General features: G+C 45.5%; 1 pseudogene; it reads left to right on the top strand.

Annotated features, from left to right (window-relative positions):
• The first annotated feature begins 5,103 nt into the window (after positions 1 to 5,103).
• On the top strand, positions 5,104 to 8,013 carry LOC115777511 (uncharacterized protein K02A2.6-like; annotated as a pseudogene).
• The last annotated feature ends 9,178 nt before the right edge of the window (positions 8,014 to 17,191 follow it).

Raw genomic sequence — 17,191 nt, 5'->3', positions numbered from 1 at the left:
TTTGAAGTGTGTAGGTGTTGTAGATTTTTAACTAGAGCAGATTAAAGATGCTGAAGGTAGCAAAAAATTAAGTGGAATGGCCCTTTAGCCATTTCCCGAATCGGGAGCTGCAATCGGAAACCAACTTCAGCTTCGTCACCCCGCCTCAGCTCCTCTTTCCTCCTCCTGCTCTCTGAAGGAAAGTGGAGGCTCAGCTAACGGCCTGCTGCAACCTTTCTGTCACAGACTCGCTGTGGGCTCTCTGCGGTCTAAAGGGGGTCCCCCTCGGTGCCGAAGCTGCGGAGAGCTGCGTGGACACACAACACGGGGACGGCTTTCCGGGAAAACTCCACAAAACTCTACAAACTCTACGGAGAAAGGCGCTAAGTTTCCAACACTAACAGACTCACTTTAACTTTCACTGCTGCTCCCTCCGTTTACAGGAAACCAGCTGACAGGAATGAGGAAGCTGGGACTTGTAGTTTTTACCCTCGGACTTGTAGTTTTCTTCCTCCTTGTAGAGGCTTGAATCCATCCAGGACGCGCAGTGCATGCTGGGACAGCTGCGGCTCGGTCCAAAAACAGCGTCTCTGTGAACATGGATCCACTCTGTGAGCTGGAAACAGCTTCTTTCTAACCGGGAGGAGGCGCTAGCATGGCTGATAAAGCATCTGTAGCTGCTGATGCTGTGAAAAACACCTGTACAGGTAACACTGCGCTCTGTGATGCTGATGTGGAAGGTGACTGATCTGTCAGTCAGTGAATATAACGAGCTCACTGTGAGCATCTCTGATATCTGTGGCTGTAACACTGAATCAGAGCATGAAGACTTCCTGTTCTCAGACTTCAGCCCATCAGTCTGTGACTCTGATCATTGTTCAGGTCTTCATTGTTTCCAGGAGGAGACGCACCTCTGAGCTTCTGCTGAGGAGGAGCTCCAGGCAGGGCTGGACTGGGACATTTTTGACTTAGACCGGCCCACAACTATGTCTTAAAGCATTTGACACGGTCAATGTGGGCATACCTTTTGCTAATACCTTTAAACTTTTTAAAACTTGGTTTAGTAAAGCTTAAATTGCAAAGCTTTTACTTATCATTTAGAAGTTTTAAAATCTGTTATTTCACCTGTTTGAGGGCTTTTAAAAACATATTTAACCAGCACAGAGGCTACAAATTCAAATGACTGTGCAGCCTTTAACACACCTTTGACCTAAATATCTAAAATGCTATGATGGAGCCTAAAATTGACACTTGCTGCTCATCCAACACTTCTCGGCCTTCACCGTTTGCTATTTTATCAGATTAAGGTGCTGTGGCTGCCAGATTTTGGGAAGTATGCAAATGCAAATAAATATTGATACTAATCAATCACCATTGCTCATCATTCTCATGTAGTAGAGCTAATGTTACCTGATAACTCTGTCCCTCGGTTTCCCTTTCCAAAGCCTGCATCTCTGGCTGCTCCTCTTCCTGACCGCTGCTGCTGTCCTCACCTACAGCCGGCCCAAGCCTTGAAAGGGCCCTAAGCAAAATTTAACCCTAACCCTAACCCCTGAATTTAACCATTATTAATGCTGGAGGGTTAAAGTTGATCATTATTTTTTTTAGGATGCACCACTGTTTCAGACTTCAATTCAATTTTTATTTATACAGCACCAACTCACAACAAACAGTCACCTCAAGGCACTTTATACTGTGAGGTAAAGACTCCACAATAATTTCAGAATAAACACAACAGTCATCCTAATCTTAAAAATAGAGAGGGTGTCTGTCTCCTGAATCCAGACTGGGAGCTGGTTCCACAGAAGAGGGGCCTGAAAGCTGAAGGCTCTGCCTCCCATTCTACTCTTCAGTAGGAACCACAAGGAAGCCAGCTGTCTGAGAGTACCATATCATCCCAAAAGAGCTATGAGCCAATGAAGAGAAGCCAATATGGGAGAAATCTGCTCTCTCTTTCAGAATTTTGCTGAAGGCTTTTCAGGGAGCTTTTAGGACAGCCTGATAATAACAAATTTCAATAGTCCAGCCTAGAAGTAATAAATGCATGAATTAGCTTTTCAGCATCACTCTGAGACATAAATATTAGAGTGTAGCCTACTGATTAAATTAGTGTTGTTACAAGTACACAAATCTGTACAGTTAGAATAGTCTCTTCTTTCTTTTAGGAAATTGGCATTTGTAAAAATTAAAACAAACAAAAAGATTTCATGACCCATGTGGGCGAGCTTGGGGGCCCCCTGGTGGTCAGCCGCATATGTCGCCTATGCCTCTGGCCGGCTCTGCCTACAACCTGCTGTTGCTGCAGCATTACTGTTACTGTTGGAGAGTTTTCTCCGGGAGGCTGGTTTGATAGCTCCTCTCAGGACAGGGACTCCGATCAGAGAGTTTCTTCCAGATATACTTTAATGTTTGTCAAAGGGATGGATCACATACAGGTTGCATGGCACTTGGCATACAGGAGTGAGTCCAAAGAGTATATATGGACATGGTGATGTAAGCGTAGGCACATGCGTGTGTGGGTGTGTGTGGTTCTAAATGGAACAGGAAAAGAAAAATACACATATAAATTTCTACTATGGGAAAAGCAAATCATCCTAACAACACTCTAATAATTAACTAAATAATCTGGTTGCATTAAATCTAACAGTGATAGTTTGAACAGGTCAAAATAAGGACACCTGTATGACTCAGGCAATGATAATACACAACTGCATTTTAGCCAGACTAAATGAATTTGGTGGACATCAGAGCCCCCTTGTGGCCAAATAACGTACTGGCAGCAATAAGACTCTCCCTTGCGACCGCTACGAAGGAAGCTCGCATGCTTTACACGTAGTTACAGGTAAATACACGCAACTTTCATAACATGCTCAATCTTTGGTACAGAGTCTGATAATGTGATGCCCTTAATAAAAGTACAAACGACAAGAAATGTAAACAATAATAGAATAGAATAGAATAGAATAGAATAGAATGCCTTTATTGTCGTTATACAGGATGTACAATGAGATTGGAGGGCCACTCCTGTTCAGTGCCATGTAACAGAAAATCAAACTCTCTAAAATGAAAATAAAAATATTATAAAAATATTATAATCTAGTATAATCAATGTGATCAAGAGATATACAGAAAATAAACAATGTGTAAAATATACAAAAAATAGAATGTATAAAATATATACACACATACCTACATTGGTGCATCTGTACATTGTAGGAAAGTAAATATGTGTATACATATAATAATTATGATGATGAATATTGCACTAGTGAATGAATACTGGATATTACACAATATAGGAGTGATAGATGTTGTTCAGTATGAATAATAACCGATATATAGCCGATCTTAACATAACCTCGTTACTGATAGACGCTAAGCACGGCTAATCCCACAGCTGCTCTACTCCCAGACTTAACAATAACCATTATTCCACCGACCTACTGTAGTCGTAGATTCACCAATATAGTTAAAGAGGTTATGACTCACGTTTGTGCATGAACGCACACGGCTAGCATGCACTACTCCTTATCACCCATGGAGAAAAATGTCTAATGGCAGCAACATTCGTCATGTGGGGCACTGTGGTAAAGCCGTGCGACCCCCTCACTTACGGCCAAAGCATAAAGCACAACTTGGAACTTAATAAACAATGCGGGCATCACAGCCACAACCTTAAAGTAGAACAGAAATATTAAGAGACTTTCTGACAGTTACAGAGGATGTAGAGGCTACAGCAGTGAACATGTCTGTGATGTATGAACCTAGAGATGTCCTACCAATACTTACCACCAGAGGGGCAGACCGCCACTAGGGCATACAGGGGTTCTGATAGCAACAGTAGGATAATAAATAAACGAGTAAACCAGCAAGAAGTTGTCCTCCATGCTCTGTGTGTCGAGTAATAATGTTTACTTAGTGACACTATAAGGGAGCAACATAACATAAATTGGCGACGAGTCGTGTATTTCGGAATACTTTTCATCGACTGGCTGTGAAAGTTAAGTCAGCTTTGTGCAAGTTTTTGGACCGAAATGAACACCCGCGTTTTGGATAGCTAATGTGCTGATCAACTATGAGCCAACCATCATCGGAGGACCCGAGTGCAGCTAGTGTTACATCTGCGGATACAAGGACATCGAGTGCTTCGAGTTCATCTACAGTGCACGTAATCCAGAAAGACGTATGATGGCTGGAATATATGGACATATGGACATTTTCGATGAGTCTGGTGAGCAATGGGCAACGTATATTGAACGTTTTGAGCATTACGTGGTGGCTAATGACATTCATGAGGCTAAGAAAGTTTCAGTACTGTTCAGTGTGATGGGACCTAAAACGTATGGACTGCTTCGTAGCTTAGTAGCTCCCGTGGCACCTGGCACGATGACTTACAAACAGGCTGTGACTGTGCTTAAAGATCACTTCACACCGAAAACCGCTTGTTATAGCCGAGAGGTTCAGGTTCCACAAGCGAAATCAGGGGGAAGGAGAAACGGTAGCACAGTATGTAGCAGTGCTCAAGAAGCTATCGGAACACTGTGAGTTCGGGGCTTGCCTAGAGGACGCTCTGAGGGACAGATTTGTTTGCGGATTGAAATGCGAAGCTGTGCAGAAACGCCTTCTGACTGAGGAAAACCTCACGTTCAAGAAAGCTGTTGAACATGCAGTGTCAGCAGAGACAGCAGCACGCGACGTACAGCAGTTAAGTAATTCCCTGAAAGTAAACGCAGTGTTTTCGCAAGGTGAAAAATGCCGCCGCTGTGGGAAGGGAAATCATAGTGATGATGACTGCTGGTACAAAGACCGCGAATGTCACCAGTGCGGGAGGAAGGGCCACACGAAACGAATGTGCAGGAGTAAATCAAAAAGCAGTCATGAAAGAGAACATAAACACAAAGATATTAAGCCTGAACAGAAAAGCCATGCACACAAACGCAGCGTGAAAGATAGAAAGAAAAAGATCCATCACGTCGAGGCGAATGAAAGTGAAAGTGAAGGAACGAAATCGGATAGTGACAGTGACTTGGGACTGTACGCAGTGTCTCAGAAAGGGAAATATTCACGCATATCAGTAGTGCCAACAGTTAACGGAAAGAAAATGGAGATGGAATTGAATACAGGGGCTGCAGTGTCATTGATTCCTTGGGAACTGTACAAACGAAAGCTGCATAAGTTTCCTCTGCAACCCACTGATATCATACTAAAGACATACACAGGAGAGCCTTTGGCACCAGAAGGAGTTGTTAAAGTGCAAGTGGCATTGAACAAGCAACACGCTGTCTTGCCACTGTATGTGGTGAAGGCGGATGCTCCACCATTATTTGGCAGGGAGTGGCTGAGAGCCATTCAACTAAATTGGAGAGACTTAAAGACTGTACATGCAATTGAGTACAGACAGACAGACAGCTTAGAGACAGTGTTAAAGAGACACTCCGCTGTTTTCTCCGATAAGTTAGGCACCATGAGAGGAGTGAAAGCCAGGCTCACTCTAAGACCAAACAGTGTACCCAAATTCTGCCCACCACGCAATGTGCCATATGCTCTTCGACCGCGAGTGGAAGCTGAGCTGACACGCCTCACTGAGCTTGGCGTCATCTCACCTGTGGCGCATAGTGACTGGGCTACGCCAGTGGTGCCCGTGAACAAGAAGGACGGCGCCGTGAGACTCTGCGGGGACTTCAAAGTCACCATCAACCCAGCTCTCTGCATCGACAAGTACCCAATTCCACGTATTGAGGACTTGTTTGCTTCTCTCACTGTAGGTCAACGCTTCAGTAAACTGGATCTATCTAATGCATATCTACAGATGGAAGTAGAAGAGAGCTCCAAGAAGTTGCTGACCATCTCAACACAGAAAGGACTGTTCTGCTTCAACCGCTTGCCGTTTGGTGTAGCGTCATCGCCCGCCTTGTTCCAGAAGGCAATGGACCAGGTGCTCCTCGGACTGCCACACACTCACTGCTACCTGGACGACATACTGGTCAGTGGTCCTGACAAGCAGACACACCTGAAAACTCTGGATGCAGTACTCAGCAGGCTAGAGGAATACGGCCTGCACCTCAAGCAAGAGAAATGTCTCTTCTTCCAGGAATCCGTGGAATACCTGGGCCACATCATCGATGCTGCTGGGCTCCACAAGTCACCGGAGAAGGTACGTGCCATCGTGGAAGCACCAGCACCAGGCGATGTAAGTAAACTTCGATCTTTCCTAGGAATGCTAAACTATTATGGACGCTTTATCCCTGATCTGGCCACTGTGCTAAAGCCGTTGAATGAACTGCTGAACAAAGAAAAGAAATGGCAGTGGACGTCAGCCTGTGCATCAGCGTTCCAGAAAGCCAAAGCACTCCTGGTATCACAAGAGGTGCTCACACACTACAACCCTGAGTTGCCGCTCCGTCTCGCTTGCGATGCTTCACCCTAGGGGGTCGGAGCTGTTCTCCTCGCATGTCATGCCGGATGGCGATGAAAAACCCATCGCCTATGCATCCAGAACTCTCAGCAAAGCAGAACAAAACTACGCTCAGATTGAGAGGGAGGCGTTAGCGATAGTCTTTGGAGTACGCAAGTTCCACCAGTACCTGTATGGCAATACATTCACGCTACTCACTGACCATCGCCCGCTTACAACCATCTTCAGTCCAGTGAAAAGCACACCATCCATGGCTGCAGCTCGCATGCAACGCTGGGCGCTCATGCTTTCCGCTCACAATTACACCATTGAGTACCGAAAGGGGGCCCTACATGCCAACGCTGATGGACTGTCAAGGTTACCGCTCCCTCATGCCCCCAGTGAGAAACAAGGTGCAGTGGAGGTGTTCTACACGTCACAGTTGGACACATTGCCAGTCAGCAACGCCGAGATCAAGCGTCACACCATGTCGGATTCCACCCTGTCCCGTGTCATGGAAATGGTCACAACTGGTCGTTTTCCAGCTGCAAAGGACGCAGGTGAGCTGTCTCCCTATCTCCAGCGCCGCCATGATCTCACTGTGCAGCACGGATGCCTTATGTGGGGGTTGAGAGTGATTGTGCCACCCAAACTGCGCCCCCGGGTGCTGACAGAGCTACACTCAGCACACCCAGGTGTAGTAAGGATGAAGAGCTTAGCTCGTAGCTACGTTTGGTGGCCCAGCATCGACTCCCAGATCGAGCACCAAGCAAAATCATGCCACTCATGTCAACGAGTGCAGAAAGACCCTGGCCTAGCACCCTTACACCCGTGGATGTGGCCATCCAGTCCTTGGGAACGGATTCATGTGGACTTTGCAGGTCCATTTGAAGGGCATATGTACCTGGTCATAGTGGATGCACACTCCAAATGGCCCGAGGTGCACATCATGGATAGCACCACATCCAGCAAAACCATCCAAGTGCTTAGGGGACTTTTTAGTCGCTATGGCATTCCACACAGTCTTGTAAGCGACAACGGCCCTCAGTTCTGCTCTGAAGAATTCAGCATGTTTCTGAAAGCCAATGGAGTCAAACACATTCGCTCAGCACCATACCACCCTGCCTCCAATGGCTTGGCAGAGCGATTTGTGCAAACCTTCAAGCACGCTCTGAGATCTTCCAGAGGAACTACACCAGTGCAGCAGCGTCTGGATACGTTCCTCCTGACCCTACCGTAACACCCCCCATGCAACAACCAAGGAAAGCCCTGCAATGCTGTTCATCGGACGCAAGCTGCGTTCTCGACTGGATTTCCTGAAACCAAGTATGGCTGGAACAGTGCACCAGTCACAAGAGGCTCAACAGCAACGACGCCAGCTACACTCTAAACAGAGACAGTTTGAACTTGGTGAGCCAGTGCTCGTGCGTGATTATAGGAGGGGGGAGGATAAGTGGACGCAAGCTGTGGTGATCGAGAAGACCGGACCAGTGTCCTACAAGGTAACATGTGGGTACACAAGGGGTCTGGAAGCGTCATGTGGACCAGATGCTGACTCGGCCCGAGTCAGACCCACCAGAGACTGCAGGGAGTTTTCCTGTGAGTTGTCCGCTGTCACTTCCTCAGACAACCACACCTGACCCAAATACACCTCAACAGAAGGAGGATACTGATACAGTGCCACACACACCACATGCACCACCAAAAACACCCAAAACACTCAAGACACCACAGTCCACAGAAATGACACACACAGAACATTCAGAGACAACAGGGACTGTACGACGATATCCTGTGAGGATCACACGTCCGCCGGTACGTTACAGGATCAGTAAACTTAACAACCACGAAAAAAAAAAAAAAAAAAAAAAGAGTTGAACAATGTTGACATTCCAAGATGTTGTAAAAAAAAAAAAAGAAAAGAAAAAGTTGAAGAATGTTTAAGAATGTTTGCTCTTGTAGAATGTTGTTAAATGGTTCTGAGTTTGATATTTGAAGTGATTATAAGCCGTGACATAACTCTCCTATTTTCTGGTAATGTTGTGGAGAAGTAAAGAAAGAAATAATCTCATGTAGTTTAAAAGGGGATATAATGTCTTATGTTTGTTTCCGAAGAAATGTTTTTGTTACTGACAACAATCTTAGTGGGGAGGAGATATGTGATGTATGAACCTAGAGATGTCCTACCAATACTTACCACAGGGGGGCAGACCGCCACTAGGGCATACAGGGGTTCTGATAGCAACAGTAGCATAATAAACAAATGAGTGAACCAGCAAGAAGTTGTCCTCCATGCTCTGTGTGTCGAGTAATAATGTTTACTTAGTGACACTATAAGGGAGCAACATAACAATGTCTGTGATCTTTACACATTTTGAAGCATCTACAGTGACACTCTGCAATTTCTTTGCAGGTAACTTCTCTGCACCACCTTTCTGCCGCTTCGGTTTCTCCGTGTTTCCTGTCCTTTAACACAGTGGTCCCCAACCTTTTTTGAGCCGCGGACCGGTTTAGTGTTAGAAAATATTTCCACGGACCGGCTTTTAAGGTGTGGCGAATAAATACGTCAAAATAAATGATACGACCATAACCAAGTGTGATATTTTCTACGTATAATAATAAAAAACGGGTATCCACTTTGTATTCGTATGCAACTCTATCAGCAGCGTCCTCGTAACATCCCGCCTCAACATGAATAACAGGCTCTCTGCCCACAGCGCTCCCTGGTCAGCTGTTAGAGCCATGGTAAAACATGCCTTCAAAATAAGATACACCGCAAAAACAAATACAGTAGAAATCACCTCAGTCGGATTCAATGGCCCAGTTTGGGGTCTATTATCGAATTTCGCTGCAATGGCTTCTGCTTCATCTATGAATTTGCTTCTGCAAATTTTATAATCTGAAATTTTACTCGTAAGTGCAAGTTTGTAGCTTACACTTGCCACGATTGTCCCCGGTGAAATGAACTGATATAAACACTAAAACAATTTCCAGGCGTTGTTAGTGTGTGTGTAGTTGTGCATGAACGAGCCGATGCATGGAAGTGGGCGGACAGGAGCTGAGGAGGGTTTTAGCGCTAAACTCATCCAGTTTATGCGATCACATTTAACTGGAAATTTATTACAATGGGACCAGATTTTTCATCCGAGGTAGGTGAATATCCGACGGATTTATGTGATGATTTTATTGGAATTAATGTTAGGAAAATCAGGACCTGCAGATGCCATCCAACTAGAGCGAAAACCCGATTTGTGCGACTTCGACTTAGGTGATTTTTACTGTATAAAGCGCATGAAAAATACAACTCACCATAACACTGAATCAGTGTAAGCCCCCTGAGCTTGTTTCTCTGATACTCATTTTTTGCTGGCTTCTGGTTTGACTGGGTTCGGCCAATTTCACATGGAGCGTGGCTGCAGAGCCGCGGTGTCAAGCGCTGGAGAGTCAGTTTGATGGCTGGGTCTACCTCACTGCTATCCCCGGTGTTGATAAATAAAAATGGTAAATGGACTAGTTCTTACATAGCGCTTTTCTACTCTTGTTGAGCACTCAAAAAATTTAAAGAAGCGTTATGTAGGTCAACCAAACCGATTTCGTTAGACAGGCCTGAAGCTTCTGGGTTTAATTTTAGCGGTGACGTATCATGTGAGCAGAAACGTCTGACACGTCAAGAGGAAGTCATGGAGGGAAGTAACGGAGCGAATCCGCCCATTTTTCAAAATAAAATATAGTTAGGCGCAGATAATAAGTAAAACGGAAATAATTTAAGTTATTTATTCTTTATGTGCGGCCCGGTACCAAATGTCCCACGGCCCGGGGTTGGGGACCTCTGCTTTAACACACGCGCTCAACACTGAAAGTAGCGGAGTTACACGGGACCACGCAGAGAAAGGGTGGGGCCCGCTTTCATCCTATATCCTGATTGGTTCCATCCACTGTCTATATTGAAGATGGAACAATGGGCCACCCCCTCTGAATTGTGGGCCGGTCTCTAGGAAAAAAAAAAAAAACCCAACACGTCGGCCCCTGAAGACTGTTGGCCACCGGGCAAATGCCCGGTACGCCCGATTGCCAGTCCACCCCTGGCTCCAAGAGAGCCTCGCTCTCTGAAGACCTCCATGAACAGCTGCAGCAGCTCTGCACTTTTACAGCCACTTCTGTTCATCCCAAAGCTGTGAAGAGAGCACAGCTTCTTCCTCAGAGTCAGCTCAGCTTCATCACATTAATACTACAGACCAGGGACGCCCAAAGGGTGGCAGGTGGTGCAGGTGGGCCACAAGAACTGGGTTTAAAGAGGACTCGTAACTTTATGAGATCAAAAACAGTAAAATGTGATAAATGATGCTCATTAAACATGAGGAATGAGCACAGGTGAGTTGTGTCCAGGTAAACAGTCCCTCTGAGAGGAAACAGTGCTGATGGGAATCAAACAGGAAACAGGAACACTGATCTGAGTTTGGAGAACTTTGATTGTTTCAGCAGCTCTAAACCAGAGGTGGTAAAAGTACTGACATTCTATAGTTAAGTAGAAGTACAAGTACTTGTGTTAAAAATACTTTGGTAAAGTCAAAGTACTGGTTCAACTTCTTTACTGAAGTAAAAGTAAAAAAGTACAGGCTCTGAAATGTACTCAGAGTAAGAAAAGTAAAAGTAGTTCTTTTGGAGGACCGGTTTCTACCTGATATTGTTGTGTAAAGCTGACTGAAGCTCTTATATATTATTGTAATAATATAAACATGAGAATAGAACATATTCATCTAAAATTGAATCCTAATGAATGCACTCAGCTTGAATCTGTTTCTGTAGGACACAAACTGTGAAAGGGAATTTAAACACAGAGCTCTGTTCTCTGTGTCCTCCATAGTAGAGGGTGACTGTGCCTCCACCTAAAACACCAACATGAGGATCCTCAGGGGTTCCAGTGGGATTCAGAAGGTGGAGGAACCCTAAGATCAGCTGTAGTGGCTCTGCATGGGGAGAAGAACCACAGCTTTGTATTGTAGCTGCAGTAAATGATGTTGGTGTGCAGGCTGTGATCAGCTGACCTGCTGCTCTCTCCTTCCTCTTTCTTCCATCTTTCTCCATCTGAGTGAAGTTACGCTCATTCTTTGCTCTCCCTGAATACAGCAGCTCTTCTTTTAGTTAGCTCGCAGACACACTGTGTGACAAACTGCACACACTTTGTGTGTTTGCTGATATTTGTTGAGCATTTAGAAATGTTGCATTTACCTGACACACGTTACTGTCTTTATTTTGCTCTTTAGGGGCATATAATCTGTGTATCATCCACATAGCAATGGAAAGTTAATTTGTATGCCTTCTAAGGATGGAAGCCGAGGGGGAGTAGATATAAAGAAAAACAACTGAGGTCCAAGTATCGAACCCTGTGGCACCCACACGACAAAGGAGCAGGGGATGATTTAAAATCACCTAGGTTACATAAAAGACCTATCAGCCAAATATGACCTAAGCCACTCTAAGGAAGGTGCCTTGGAAACCACATACTGCTGTAAATGAGAAATTAAAATACTATGATCCACAGTGTCGAAGGCGGCTGTCAAATCTAAGAGAAGCAAAACCACTTAGTCTCCTGCATCTGTAGCTAAAAGGATATCATAAAAAACCCTCAGCAACACAGATTCAGTACTATGAAGAGGTTTAAAGCCAGACTGAAAGACCTCAAGGATTTTATTTTCATCTAGGAAGGCTTTCAATTGGCTAAAAACAACTTTCTCTAGGATTTTAGACAGAAAAGGAAGCTTAGAAATGTTCCTATAATTGGGTAAAACAAAGGGATCAAGACCAGGTTTTTTGATCAGTGGTTGAATGTTGGCACATTTAAAAACTTTAGGAACCACACCAGTAGACATTAATGAGAGCCAGGACCAGTGGGCCTTAGACAGAATAACCTCCTTAAAAAGTCGAGGTGGGATAGGTGTCAGTCGGAGAGCCTCTGAGGGCTTCAGGTGACCAACAGTCTCACATAAGGAGGACAGAGTGACAGGCTCAGACTGGTACAGAGCAGCAGAGCCATGAACAGAGACTGAGGGGTCAAAGGCTGGGGATATATATGAGCCCTAACCCTGTTCACTTTATCCACAAAATAAACTGCAAAAAAGTGAAGGCTCAATGCCAGCACACTGACGGGTGTTTAAAACATTATCAATGATATTACATAATACACGAGGCTTGTGACAGTTACGCAGAATGATGCTAGACAAGTGCTCCCGATTGGGCATCTTTCACCACTAGCTGGTAGTGATGCCAACAGTCTTTTAGTACTTGGAACGACACTTGTAACTTGTCTTTTTTCCACTTTCGTTCGGCTTTTTGGCGTTCGCGTCGAGCAGCACGAGTCGTATCATTTAACCAGGGTTCTAACTTAATCTTAGGTTTCCTGGTTTTTAGTGGGGCCACTTCATCTAAAACGGACTGGCAAACAGAATAAAAGCAAGAAGTGAGCATCTCTGTATCAGAAGATACAGACTCAGGAACGTTCTGATCAAGAACAGCAGGAAGGTCAGTAGCAGTGAGCTGGTTTACGATCCGACAGCGCCGTGCAGAAGCACGAGGTTTAACAAAGTTACAGGGCAGAACAATGTCTTTGGTGTCTGTACTGCTATGTTAAAACCTATATGTTAAATGTTTGGTCTTTTCTTTAAGGTTTCGGGCAAAAAGAAGTAACCTGAATTTGAACATAAAGATTTGGCCTCAGCTCAAAGAATGCATAGGGTCCCCTTTGCAGGCTCTCTTGCTTCCATATAAGGAATTGACCAGATGTCCAATATAAGTATAGGTTGAAGTTGTTTTCATAGCCATGTATGGAAAGTTAGGATGTGGGGGGATTCACCAACACTATATAACCTCTGGGATCTCTTTGTTGAGTTGAGTTAGGAAGATTGGGACTCCTCTCCCAGATGGCTCAAGAAGCATCTGTATTGACACTGTCTGTTTTTTGTTATAAAGTTTGTATATGCATTAAGACTTGTCAGCGAGGATTTTTTCTCCAAGAAACACATCCATCCAAGACACAGCATGTCAAACAGCTTATGATCTGAAAATACAGCATCACAAATCATTAGCTGGAAATAGACAGCCCATATGATAAAGACGTGTTATGACCCACGTCCCCGTGTGGCCCAGACACCCACTGCGAAAAATTAAAAGAATCAATCAAATTTAAAAGTCCTCAACCATTGGTTTGTCAGGACAGCACACATGTATGGTAGAATCTCCAACAATAAGGACTTGATCATATTTGGGCATCATATCTGCCAACAGTTCAGAAAAGTCATTTAAAAAGTCCTCATTGTATCTGGGTGGCCTGTAAATAAGAGCACAGGGTGCATTGGAAAAATGTCATTAAGAAAGAGAAATCAAAGATTTGGATGGATTTGAATGAGCTCAGACTTGTTGAAAATGCAGAGGAGCTGGTTGTGAAGTGAGCTTCAGAGAAACACAACATCCTGATATTCACTGTGAAGCTTTGAGTGGAAAAAGACAGAAAAAACATGTGGATCCTGGAATAATGGCAGCTTCCATCTTTGAAGGACTGAAGAGGAAGAAGTTTACAAGGAATCATTGAGAACAGTTTCAAACATCAACTGATTGACAGTCAGAGTGTTTCTCTAACAGGAGGACGCTCTTTACACTCAGCTCAGCACACACACACTGACGAACCAGGAGACCTGAACATAAACCCAGGATAAAGAGGTTCAGTGAATGTGGTGTTGAAGGTGTGGAGGTGGATCAGAGTGTCAGAGGAGACTCTGTAGAAGGACAGAGTGCCAGCAGGACAGTCCACATACACTGCTACTCTGTTAGAGCCAGAGGAGGAGGAGGAGGAGGAGGGGAGGAGGAGGAGGAGGAGGAGATGGATGTGTGTCTGTTATTGTGAAGGACAGACTGAGGACGACCATCAGAGCAGTTCAGACTCCAGGACTGATCATTCCATCCAAACACACAGTCTTCACTGACTCCTTTCCTTCTGATTCTTCTGTAACTCACTGATATATAAACGTTCCTCTCCACTCGACCTCCCAGTAACAGCGACCAGTCAGACCATTTCTACACAGCAGCTGTTTCCAATAATCACACCTGTCTGGATGATCAGGATATGACTGAACCTCCTCCACACGTGTCACCTTCCTGTTGTTGTCAGACAGTTGTAGCCATTTGTTCACTGTTTTGTGTCGATTGTGAGTTGACAGGAATCTGATGGAGAGAACAAAACACAATCCAGCTGCAGTTATTGATCCATCATCTGTTCATTGATTGACACTTTGATGATGACTCCTGACATCAGAGATGTGAATGAGTGATGTGACAGTTTGAAGATGGTTGAATGTGTGCTGCTTGTTTTCATCAATCACATTAAAAACACACTTACACTTCCTCAGACCTGGGCTCAGCCATCGCACTCCAGCAGGCTCCGCCCTGAAAGGAGGAGGGGGGTCAGAGGTTATTTCCTGTCTTCCTCTGAGCATCTGCGTCTCTGTTTTCTACATGTTTTTGTTCTGGCTCGGCCGCACGGCTAATTTCCCTTTAGGGCCGATGAAAGTGAAGCTGCGAGCACCACGAGGGATGACCGCATCATTGAACTGTTCTCAGATCAGCATCAAAACCCTGCAGCTGCAGGTCTGACCCCGGCTACAGGCGAGGCAGCGATGGCCAGTGGGAGCCTGTTTGAACACTTTGGAGTTCATTCTTTGAAGCTTTTTCAGTCTGGATGTTGTTGTTGTGAAAGACAAAGCATTCAAATGCAGCACTGGGCTCATCAAACTTCTTCTCCATCATTAAGTAAGAGGAAAAGAAGTGACAGAGTCACAGCTGTGCTTCAGAGGCACACACACTTGAAGATGTCTGACCTTTGAATATGACAAGTATAGGAAAATGATCCACGGATCAAGGAGATCAGATCCTGTGGATTAGTCTGCAGCACCATCAGATTGTTTTCTGTTTTTGTCTCAAAGTGTCCTTTATACGGTCAGAAAGGCACAAAAGTCAAGAGGATTTAACCACAACAGCTGAATGATGTTTAGAACAGGAGGATGTCCACGTGTTGGGCTCTTTGTCTTTCAGCAGTGCTTCACAGGATCTTCACATTTTAGCATTTTAGCTTACACATTGTTTTCACACTGGAACAACATTTGAATCTTCATTTGAACAATCAATTCAAAATGACTCATTGAAGGGAATTGCAGCTTTTGTCTTCCAGCTGAGAACTTCGAAGATCTGCAAACTGCACAAGGTTGTTTAAAAGACTTGAAGCTGGAAATGAGCTCAAAATGGAAAAGGCTCTGAAATCTGAGACTACATCACGCCAGAATAATCACACCAAGAAGAACAACTTCCTTGGAGCTCAGGGGCGGAGCTCAGGGGCGGAGCTCAGGGGCGGAGCTATGAAGAGGGAGAGGAGAGGAGACGAAGAGGAGGAGAGCAGAGTCTGGAGATGAAGAGAGAGAGCAGAGGAGATGAAGGAGGAGAGAGCAGCATGGAGAGAGAGGATGAGGCAGGAGAGCAAGAGGAGAGAGAGAGCAGAGGAGATGAAGACGAGAGAGCGAGCGAGATGCATTGAAGAGGAGACGAGCAGAGGAGAGAAGGAGGAGGAGAGAGCAGAGGAGCGAAGAGAGAGCAGAGGAGAGGAAGAGGAGAGAGCAGAGGATTTGAAGGGGAGAGCAGCAGAGGAGATGGAAGAGAGAGCGAACAGAGGAGATGAAGGGGAGAGCGAGAGATGAGAGGAGAGAGCCAGAGGACGCTGATGAAGGAGGAGAGAGAGCGCAGAGGCGATGAAGAGGAGGAGAGAGCAGAGGAGATGATGAAGAGGAGGAGGCAGAGGAGATGACAGAGGAGGACAGAGCAGAGGAGATGAAGAGGGGGAGAGAGCAGAGGAGATGAAGAGGAGGGGAGCAGAGGAGATGATGAAGAGGAGAGAGCAGGAGATGAAGAGGAGGGAGAGAGCAGAGGAGATGAAGAGGAGGACGAGAGAAGAGGAGATGAGAGGAGGGAAGGAGCGGAGAGCAGAGGAGATGATGAAGAGGAGAGAGCAGAGGAGATGAACGAGGAGGAGGAGGCGAGAGAGAGCAGCGGAGAGAGAGGAGGAGAGAGCAGAGGAGATGAAGAGGAGGGATAGAGAGGCAGAGGAGATGAAGAGGGAGAGGAGGAGAGCAGAGGAGATGAAGAGGAGGAGGAGAGAGGAGAGGAGATGATGAAGAGGAGAGAGAGAGGAGATGAAGAGGAGGAGAGAGCAGAGGAGTATGAGAGGAGGCGAGAGCAGAGGAGAGAGAGAGGAGATCGAAGAGGAGGAGAGCGCAGAGGAGATGAAGAGGAGAGAACCGGGAGAGAGCAGAGGAGATGAGAGCGGGAACGAGGAGAGGAGCGAGAGCAGAGGAGATGAAGAGGAGGGGGGAGAGCAGAGGAGATGACTGAAGAGGAGAGAGCAGAGGAGATGAAGAGGAGGAGAGAGGCAGAGGAGATGAAGAGGAGGAGAGAGCAGAGGAGATGAAGAAGAGCGAGAGAGAACAGGAGAGAGAGCAGAGGAGCTGGAAGAGGAGGAGCGAGAGCAGAGGAGATGAAGAGGAGAGACCAGGGAGATGAAGAGGAGAGAGCAGAGGAGTGATGAAGGGAGAGAGCAGAGGAGATGAAGCGTAGAGAGAGCAGAGGAGATGAAGAGGAGGAGAAGCAGAGGGATGAAGAGGAGAGAACAGAGGAGATGAAGAGTGCAGCAGGAACATGAAGAAGAGGTGAGCATCAAAGAGGCGACAGGGAAATCTGCTGTAGTGGTACTTTCTTTCTTTGGTTTCTAAAAAATACCCCTTA

This window comes from Archocentrus centrarchus, unplaced genomic scaffold, assembly GCF_007364275.1.
Source record: "Archocentrus centrarchus isolate MPI-CPG fArcCen1 unplaced genomic scaffold, fArcCen1 scaffold_55_ctg1, whole genome shotgun sequence".
Classification (NCBI taxonomy): Eukaryota; Metazoa; Chordata; class Actinopteri; order Cichliformes; family Cichlidae; genus Archocentrus; species Archocentrus centrarchus.
Note: the sequence above shows the minus strand (reverse complement) of the source record. Positions and strands in the feature narration are given on the sequence as shown.